The sequence below is a fragment of the Perognathus longimembris genome, chromosome 17 (assembly GCF_023159225.1).
Source record: "Perognathus longimembris pacificus isolate PPM17 chromosome 17, ASM2315922v1, whole genome shotgun sequence".
NCBI classification, from domain to species: Eukaryota; Metazoa; Chordata; class Mammalia; order Rodentia; family Heteromyidae; genus Perognathus; species Perognathus longimembris.
Window position 1 is genome coordinate 2,382,017 of NC_063177.1, and position 10,439 is coordinate 2,392,455.

The window sequence follows — 10,439 nt, forward strand, 5'->3', positions numbered from 1 at the left end:
TACACTATAAAATTAAGAAAAGTATGGAAAGGGGAGGGGAAGGGAGGGATAGTGAAAATGTTGAAAAGGGTGACATGGATCAAGATATATATGGCAAATCCTTTGTATAACTACTTAAAAGGAAGGAAAGAAGGAAGGAAGGAAGGAAGGAAGGAAGGAAGGAAGGAAGGAAGGAAGGAAGGAAGGAAGGAAGGAAGGAAGGAAGGAAGGGGAAGGAAGGAAGGAAGGAAGGAAGGAAGGAAGGAAGGAAGGAAGGAAGGAAGGAAGGAAGGAAGGAACTGGCGGTTAGAAATGACTCCAGATGTTGGATCTCAAATAGGAATAAGGACACCATCTCAAAAATAACTTGGCAAGGCAAAGTGTACTTCTGCAGAAGGGTGTGCCACCAACCCCCAAATCTGGCAAACAGAGGAAGCAGTCTGCTCCATTTTTATTCCTAACGCAGCTGGCCCTGACCCTCTGCTCTGATTGGTCAAGTTCAGGTTGACAATTTACATAGTGACCACTAAAGACGTTGAGATAAGATTAACAATGACACAAATAATCTTAAAACATACTCTGACCCACTATTATTTCCTAGAACAATCTGAGGTGTATCTTAATTATTCACACCCTATGCTCTCTCTAGTACAATCTGAGGTGTGTGTTAATTACTCTTCCATTTGGGGACAAATCTTACATTTCAAAAATCCTTCTCTACCCCCAAAACATTTCCTCTTTCCCTTTCTTTATTTGCTGACATTATCTTAGCAGAATTAACAGAGCCAAGCCACTAGACCAAAGCAGGAACGTCAAGCAACCCACTATATAAAAAGACAGCTTTTCTCCTCCCAACACACACATATAAAGCATCTGTTTTCATGTGCCACGTAAGTAGACAGTTAAGAATGTAGTTCCAAAGAGAAAGAAATCAGAGAGGTAACATAATCATCCTGTCTGAAGACAATTTTTTAATCACAATGCAGAAGCCGAAATATAATAGAACATAAAGTTTTCATTATGTGGCCTTTCTATGAAGCTGTTTGAACATGCAACTTGATACAGCTGGAATGTGGAGAATGGAGCAGAAAGGGAGCTGCGAAAAGGGGTCTGGCTGATGCCGCCAGCCAAGGCAGGAAAGTTCACAAGCTTCTCATCTCCAATTAGACACCAAAAAGCCAGTAACAGAGTGGCTCAAATGGTAGTGTGCCAGCCTTGAGCACAAAAGCTAAGTAAGAGCTTGAGGCCCTGAGTTCAAGCCCTACCCAGCACCAGCAAGGAAAAAAAAAGTAAAATAGTTACTGAGGAGGGACATTAGAGTTTTTAAACCACCCAGACTGAAAAAACTTTCTTAATACCCAAGGGGTCCTGAGACAGGAAGATTACATGCCAGGAATGTCAGGCCTACAACCTGCTCTTATGTATAAGCTTCTTACATGTATGTAAGAAGCTTCAACAAGATTCAGTCTCCAACGCTTTAGTTTCATCAACTTAAAAGGACTTGGGGAACATGTTCAACTTTGCAAAGATCTGCTCTATCGATGCACTAAACAGTCTAAAGTTGAAAGGGATCAGTCAGTTAAGTGAATTACAATAAAACACTAATAATGTTCAGAGGAAGGCAGTTAGGTCCTTAGCATCTCAATGTGTTAGCCACAGTATCCAAAATGTAATCCAAATTACTAGACATATGAACAAACAGGCAGTACTAGAGTTTGAACTCAGGACCTCACACTTGCTAGGCAGGCATTGTATCACAGGCATTGTACCAGAGCCACACCTGCAGAATGAATACACACAAACACACATTTGTAATTCCATTAACTAAATGATTTTGGCTATTGGATTTTAAATAACAAGCAGCAAGATTTCACATAGCAGAATAGTGATCTGTAGGGCTGAGAACGTGTCTTAGTGGAAGAGCATGCATGAAGCCCTGGGTTCCATTCCTCAGTACCACAAAAACAGAAAAAGCAGGAAGTAGCACTGTGGCTCAAGAGGTAGAGTGCTAGCCTTGAGCAAATGCAGCTAAGGGACAGTACCCAAGCTATGAGTTTAAGCCCCAGGGCTGGCTAATAATAATAATAGTGATCTGTAAAACTGACTGGAATTAGTTGTTTCCTGAGTTAAGACAGCAGTTTCAGGTAACATTCAGGAGTAATTACATTTAGGAAAAAACATATATCTTGCATGTTATTTAATTGGGATGTTAGTATTATATATCCTGATGTCTAGATAGTGGCAAGAACAATCTCTTAATTGTCCGCCATTATTTTATAGTGGGTTGATGAAGTCCCAGTTGAGTAGTTACAAATGTATGCCTGTTGCCCTCATTAGAAACTAACCAGAAATGAGTTTTAAGTGTACTCCTAGTGCTCATGTTACACACTTAGTGGCCCACAAAAGTAACCTGTTGGCTGGATATCTGCAATGTAGCAGCCCTGTTACCATCTTCACCATCACCCTGGCACGGTGACTGTGGGAGTTCACAGATCCGGAGAGCACAGGTGCGAGCCCAGCACACGGCCTGGGATTTGGGGAGACGAGCGCTGGTCGGCATTTGGGGGGGGGGGAGGGGGGCGGCCTTGGGAGGGAGCTGCCGCGGACGGCTGGGGTGGCACTTAGGTGCAGAATAGAAGCCGTCTCCACCCTGCGTCCCCCCGGAAAGCCGACCGCACCCTGATAAAAGGAGGCTCCCGTGCATCACCCCACCTACCCCAGGGCTCGTCTGCAGCCCTTGGGGGTCGGCAGAGGGGAGAGAGGGCTCGCGTCCGCTTCCCGTGCTAAGCGCGGGGGTGGACTGGACAGCTGCCCCCGCCGCCGGGAGCGGGGCCGCGGGGCCTGGGGGCAGCAGGGTTGAAGGGCCGGGGGAGGGGGGGCGCGGGGTTGAGGGGCCTGGGGACCGGGGGCTGCGGGGCCTGGGGGGCGATGGGGCCTGGGGGCCGCGGAATTGAGGAGCCTGGAGGCCGGGGGGGCGGGGCCTGGGGGCCTTCGGGCGCTGGGGCCGCGGGGACGGAGCGCGGGCCGGGCCTAGTCCCGGGCGTCCCCAGCGCGCCCCGAGGCCGCCCTTCCCCGTGCCACCGCGCCGCCCGCAAGCGCGCTCACAGGCGCCGCTGGCGTCGGTGTGAGCCTCAGCCAGCCCGGGCCCCGGGGCTGCTGCGGGGACGGCGGGCGCGCGCCCCCGTGAGCCTGTGACTCCGTCACCGACTCCGGGCGGCGAGATACCGGTGCCCGTCCAAGCTCACCTCAGCTGCCTCGTCGGCTCGGACACACTTCCGGGAGTTGGGAGGCTGCGCGCTCCTCTGGCAGCCGAGGGGCGACGCGCGACGCCGGGGCGGGGCTGGAACTAAGACCGATTCCTATTGGTCTCCGGGACGCTTCGCTCCGCCCACTGAGCCTGAGGCCCATTCCTCCATTCAATCTAGCTGCGTGTGTTCTTTCCCGGTTAGGTGCGGAGATTATTGCAGGCTTGCTTATTCTGTAGCGGGAGCCTTTACAGCCCTCGTCCCGTACGAGTTACAAAGTCGTTCCCTCGTTTGTTGCTGACTCTGCTCAGTCCACCCTCCGAACTGAACTTCTAACCACAACTCGCAGACTTGGCCAGTTTTGCTTCTCTGGGCCTCTCTGGAGCATTGGATTTGCCCTAGCCTACTCTGTCTTGGTTCTCCAGCTCTTAAAGAGACCTGCGTTTTCCTGGGCTCTTTCCCCACTTGTTAGTCAATGTTGGGCTTCAGTAAGGGGCCAAAGCTTCCTTCTCCACCCATCATTCACCACAGAAATGTCACCCTATCATCCTTGACTCCTCCCTCTCCTCTCCCCTTCTCTTTCCTTCACCCATTCCCCAACAAACACACACATAGATGCAACAAAACATACTGTATCTATATGTGTGTGTGTACGCGCGCGCCCCCGCACTAGTAATGGAGTTCAAATTCAACCCCTCCCATTCTTGCTTAGCTTTTTGGCTCCAGGCTAGAGCCCTACCACTTCAGCCACAACTCTCCACTTCCAGCTTTTTTGAGCTAAAACTCTGGCAGAATTGGCTCCTGTTAGTCTGGCTTTGAGCAGTAAGTCTCAGATCTCAGTCTTCTGAGTAGCTAGGATTATGGGTATGGGATACCAGCACCTGCCATAATGTTTGCATTTCATTATCTAAGAGACGGCTTTCCCTATCTCCATTATCTCTGCTTCTGCTTCAGCTCTGGTCCTCATCATTTCCGGCCTAGACATTGACCACAACATTTTCACCAGTTTCCAGTTATGCTCATTTTCAGGCCATCAGACACTGAGCCACTGTAGTTAGGCTGTAACATGTCCAAATTTGGGAGTTCACTCTTGAGCACTTGACAAAAGGAAAGCACTATAAATAAATAAAGGAATTTTATTTTTGTATGCAAAGAAATGATAAGACATACCTATATACACATGTTTATAGCTACAGTATTCACAATAACTAAACTGTGGGTGCACAAAAAGTGGCCTTCAACTGATGAATCAATAACAAAAATGTGTATAGCATAGTTTCCCTTATTTTTGCAATTTAACATGTAAAGGGGTGTGTGTATATGTGTGTGTGTGATTTGATTGTAACTATGGTACTGTTTAAAGGCAAACAGAGATAAGGGAGCCAGGGCCAGTGGCTTACAACTATAATCCTAGCCACTCAGAAGGCTAAAATCTGATAATCATAGATCTAAGCCAGCCCAGGCTGGAAAGCCTGTGACACAATCTTTTCTCCAATTAACAGCTAAAAAAAAATCTAGAAGTAGAGGTGTAGCTCAAGTTGATAGAGCACTAGGCTTGAGCAAAAAAGTTCAGGGAGACTGCCCAAGCCCTGAATTCAAGCCCTGGGACCAGAAAAAAAAAAAAGAGAGATGAGGTAAAGGGAAATAAATAATACTAATATATACTACATCTATGTATGAAGATTGCATAAGGAATCTTACTGAAAGCTGTTAAATACAGTCAGTGGGAGATAGAGAAAAAAAGCAATGGAGGTGGCTGAAGAGTTAAAGTAAAGCCCATTTTCAGGCAGCCCCATTTTGTTGTCTGTTTAAACTATGAGTAACCCAAGCCATCAAATATCCCAGCTAGCTGGACAAGCTTATTAGGGCCCAACTGGTCAGGAAACTCCCTGCTTAACTCTAACCGCCTGGGAATGCCTCGAGCCCTGAGCCAATCGGATTTGTACCCTTATGTTAATCTTGCTTGAACACCTGATTGCTGTAACTTTGGTTTTTTGCCTTTTTAAGCTCTGTGAAATCTCAGCTCGGGGCCTTCCTCCTAACCTCCGCTGTGTCAGTGGGTAGGATTAGGCCCGATCTGCAGCTCGCCTGAATAAAGCCTTGCTTTTGCATTTTGGAACATCTGGCTCTCGGTGGTCTTCTTGGTGGTTGTCTCGCAACTTGGGCATAACAGTTGGGGGCTCGTTCGGGATAGCCCCAGAGACCCCCGAGACCCCAGACTCCGAAGGTAAGAAAACAGCACTGTTGATTTGTCTTGTCCTGTCATTTGTCTGTCTGTTTTGCTTCCTTCTTGAGGACGGCCGTTCCAACTCATTTCTTGAAGGGGTTGTGGAAGCGGACGCGCTTGCATGACAATTCTGGAGGAGCTGGGAGTCATCCAAGACCCTCCACCCTTGAAGGGGGACCCCTGGAACCCCACCTTGATACTTGTAGGGTGCAAGTCAGTTTGGTTTTTGGCCGGAACTGACTGGGAGAGCCTCCTAACCGAGGCTTGACCCGCCCACCTTGATCTTAGGTCTGGTCCTTCTGTCCCTTCACAGGAATCAGCGGATCAACTTGAGAGATCTTCACCTCATAGGTCACCTCGACCACTTTGTAAATCACAGGCCTGCTTTTATTTCCTTGTTACTGTCATTATTTTCCTGTTTTTCGTTTTATTGTGGACTGAAGGACTAACGAGACTGTGGCTCCTGACTGTGATGGACAAAATGGGACAGATTCCCTTGACCCCCCTGGATTTATGTTAGTTCATTGGAAAGATGTACAGGCGACAAGCTCACAGAGTGTGTGTCCACAAAAAGAACTCTTGAGGGACCCCCACCCAGCCTTCTTCAGCAGAAAATTACTTGGTGTGCTAAAATGTTTTACTAAGACTATCAAGCCCTGGAAAATGAGGCTGGAGAATGCTAAAATCATTTGTTAAAGGTTTTGTCTTAAAATTTGTGTGTTGCAGGAGTAAGATTGGCAAAAATGTCTCTTGCCACTGAAAAATGTACAGCCGATGTTTATTTTGTGCGCTTTAAGATCTTTTGAATATGTATGTGTGAGTGTAAACATGTTCAAGACTGTTAGTATGATGTAAAATTGAGTGAGTTTAAGTTTAAATTCAAATGGTCATCAAGTTTGGGCATTACCAAATACTTTAAAGGATTATTGCATTGTTTTAAAGAGGAACTATAGTTAAAAAATGTTTAATTAAAAAAAATCAGAGCTAAGTGTCAGAAATTTGGATGTAAAGGTTTATCACTGTTAAAAAAAAAAAAAACTGCTTGGGTTTCTCAGTCAAAGACCAATAGGAAAGGACAACCCACGTGGTGGCACAGGCCCTGGAGGGAATCCACATGGTCGAACAGCCATAAGAGGGCATCCATTCATGGTGGAAGAGGACAAGCCGGCATCAAGACAGTTCATCAAGCTCTGAGGAGTAGGATGGAGATAGGCTGTTTGGTAGGACAGGCCAATGGAGGCCTTTCTTTTGTCTCTTTTGTTTTCAGGTAAACTTTGGAAACCTGGTGGTAAAAATGATTTGACTGGAATTTCTAAAACTTCCCCTTGAGAAGTACTAAGAATTTGAAAAGTTTTTTAAATGGTTAAAAAAGTTTATTTATCTAATGTGATTTGATTCCTGTGCTATTTTTGTAATTTGGATTTTAAAGGATATATATTAAACTAATGGGGATAGATGTAAACTCTCATTAACTCTCTCTATGTAGGAAGAAATGGCAAAATGGGCTAACATTTCTCACTAATTTATTGGAAATCTAAATGGATAAGTATTTCTAATTTTGTAATTGTAATTTTTGCATTAAGGAAAAATTGTCCTTTGAGTTCAAAGGTCTTCATGCCATGTGGTAACTGGGAGTGAAAAAAAAAAGAGGCTTTTTTAAAACAAGCAGCCCAGAGGCAAATGGCAGCAGCTGATTTCAGAATGTCTGTAAGCTTCAGTTTCTCCAATGCAGATAAAAGCTAAAGTGTTAATGTTAAAGCAGAGGTTAGTAAAAAGGCTTTGGAAATCAAGACTACATTTCTAGATAAGAAATTTGGAAGTAAAATTGTACTAAATGATTATTGCAAAGTGAAAAAAGGAGAATTATGGCTACCAAAATGTTTAATTGCCATTCAAGTTTCTTTGTAGGTTTTTTGTAACAGTTTCCAGCAGGCCCACAGAGATGGACAGGTGATTCCTACAAGTTTGTCAAGATGCAACACTGGCCCTTAATAAGTTCCAGGTAAGTGCATGCTTAAAAACTACTTCTGTGTGAACCATCTTGTTGCTTTTAATTGGAGTAAAGTGGTCTCTTGTAAGACTCATTGATCTGAAATCTGCAGTTCAAAGCCAGCCCGGGCAGAGAAAGGTCCCTGAGAGAGTCTTCATCTCTAGTTGGCCAGCAGAAGTGCTGGGAACAGAGTTGTGAGTCGCTTTGAGGCTCAAAGTGGTAGGGTGCTAGTCTTGAGCTGGAGAGCTGAGGGACAGCACTCAGGCCCTGAGTCCAAGTCCAGTGAAAAGTCACTCCTGGGACAAAAGTGATGGAGCATCCAGAGGCAGTAAGCCACTGCTTGGATGGCAGAGATGGTGTCAGATCCTAGAGTCACTCCTGTTTGGCCTTTCAAAAGTAAATCAGAGCCAGGAGGTCCTAGAAGAATAATTCATAAGCATGCCTTTTATTGCCCATGTCTGTCTACTGGGCAGGAACTTGCCAGTCATCTGTGCTAGTGGGTAGTAAGGGTAAGTTTGTCAAACGAGAGGATAGTTTAAAGATCCCAGACCTCTGCATGTGCTCAAAGCCCTGACTGGCAGTGAGAATTTTAAGCTGATACATCTGTTCAGGAAAGAAAGCTTGCAGACCTGAGATTGTGTCCTTATTGAGATCTGTTAAAGGCCGGCAAAGATAATGTAGGCATTTTTTTTTTTTTTGCCAGTCCTGGGCTTTGGACTCAGGGCCTGAGCACTGTCCCTGGCTTCCTTTTGCTCAAGGCTAGCACTCTGCCACTTGAGTCACAGCGCCACTTCTGGCCATTTTCTGTATATGTGGTGCTGGGGAATCGAACCCAGGTCCTCATGTATACGAGGCAAGCTCTCTTGCCACTAGGCCATATCCCCAGCCCTAATGTAGGCATTTTTTAAGTCATGAGAGATCAGTTACCCAGCCAGTCAGGAAAAAGCTTTTACAAACTAGAATGTTAAAAGGCTACATTGCGGTAGCCCAAAAAGAAGTCTGTATAGTTAAGTTAAATGTTGAATGTAATTTCGAGTTTGGAGTAAAGCTCCTAATGGACATCTGATCCTGCAGCCCCTTGGTAAAGTAGACTAAGGTTAAGGTTCCTGGCTAGGTAAGGTCAACGTCCCTGAGTCAGCCTGAAGAAGTTACAGAAGATGGATGATCTTCGCCCATCAGTGCCCCCAACCCCCCATTTAGGACCAAGGGACTGACTAGAGTTATTTTTGGGAAGATAAGGCAGGATAAACTAGAGGCATGGAAAACAGAGCAGCACACAGATACTGCACTTGTGAGAAATGGTTACAGGCAAAGCCTTCTATGTTGGCTTAAAAAAAAAAATCCTAACCTTATTGGAAATATCTGATTTAAACGTATTGCCCTGGCAAAATGACCCAAGGGCCATTGATTGCCTAAAGCTGTCTTGACATTCAGTGATGTGCCAGCCTACAAAAGCTAGTGTGCTTAAGAAGGAATCAGTAAAATACTAGGAAATACTAGGCTTTAGGTTAACTTAGGGTAAGCTTCTCTAACCAGTCTATGGAGTTGCAGGTAACCCAGCAGAAGGTGTGACATTCTACTGGAGCCACTGGGAGCCACTGCTGCCTGACACCACCATGGCCCTTGCTCACTCCATTTGAGTGAGGATCAAGGACAGTCTAACAGTCATCTGGAAGAATCTACATCTTCAGATGGGACTCTATCACACGCAGCTGATTTCTGCTGGAAAGTACTTTGGATCTGCTAAAACTAAAATTTTGGGGGGACATTCTTGAATTGACTGGAGTTAACTAGCTCTATTAAGAAAATTGGATATTGTAAGAGATTCTCAAGTAGACAATTCCATGGAACTGATGGCCTGCTGCTAAATCCAAAGCATGTATGACAGGCTGGAGAGTCACTTCCAGGCAACATCTGGGGTGGGAGGTGTGTCCAAGTGTATTAGAGTGTGTACTGATGGATTAGGGTGTGACCTCAGAGAAGAGAGGGAGGTAATTGCCATCAGGTGTGCCAGGTACCAAGGTAACTGGACAGAGATTTAAACTGCTGGCAGCATCTTCATGGAGCCCTCCTGGGGGTGGATCTTACAGATGCCACTGGCCAACCTTAGGCACTTAGAGGCACTGGAAACTGGAGAAATCCACTCTAAAATAGTAACTCATGATAGTTGGCTCTGGTCTGGCTTCTTAGGAGCAGCAGTCCCATAGGACTGATCCTTGCCTCATCTTTGTTTTCCCCAACAGCCTATGGGTGGAGTCACAGTAAATTGCCTTGATGTAGTTGAGATAAACTGGATTCTACAAACCAGAAGAAAAGAAAATGTAGACAGTTTAAAACTCTAGCAGCAAAGAAGCCCCAGGAAATGTAAAGAGGAAAGTTAGTATAGAAAGCCTTGGAGAAAAAAGGTAAGAAGAGACAAAGAAGGTTACTACATACTGGTAAAGGGATCTCTCCTCCAGGAAGATATAACCATTCTAAATATCTACACCCCAAATGCAGGAGCACCCAACTTCATCAAACAAACACTACTGACTCTAAAAACACTCATAGACCCAAACAAATTGATAGTTGGGGACTTTAACACTCCACGATCACCTCTGGACAGATCAACACGCCAAAAACTGAACAAAGAAACCACAGAACTAAACAATTGCATAGACCAACTAGACTTAATCGACATCTACAGAATATTCCACCCAGCAACAACAGATTACACATTCTTCTCCGCAGCACATGGAACATTCTCCAAAATAGATCACATCTTAGGGCACAAAGAAAATCTGTACAAATTCAGAAGTATCAAAACCATTCCCTGCATTCTCTCAGACCACAATGGAATAAAATTAGAGCTCAACTCAAACAGCCACCACAGAAAATCCTACAATTCATGGAGACTAAACAACACACTGCTGAATCATCAGTGGGTCATTGAAGAAATTAAAACGGAAATTCAAATGTTTATGGAATTCAACCAAGTTGAGGACACAAAGTACCAGCT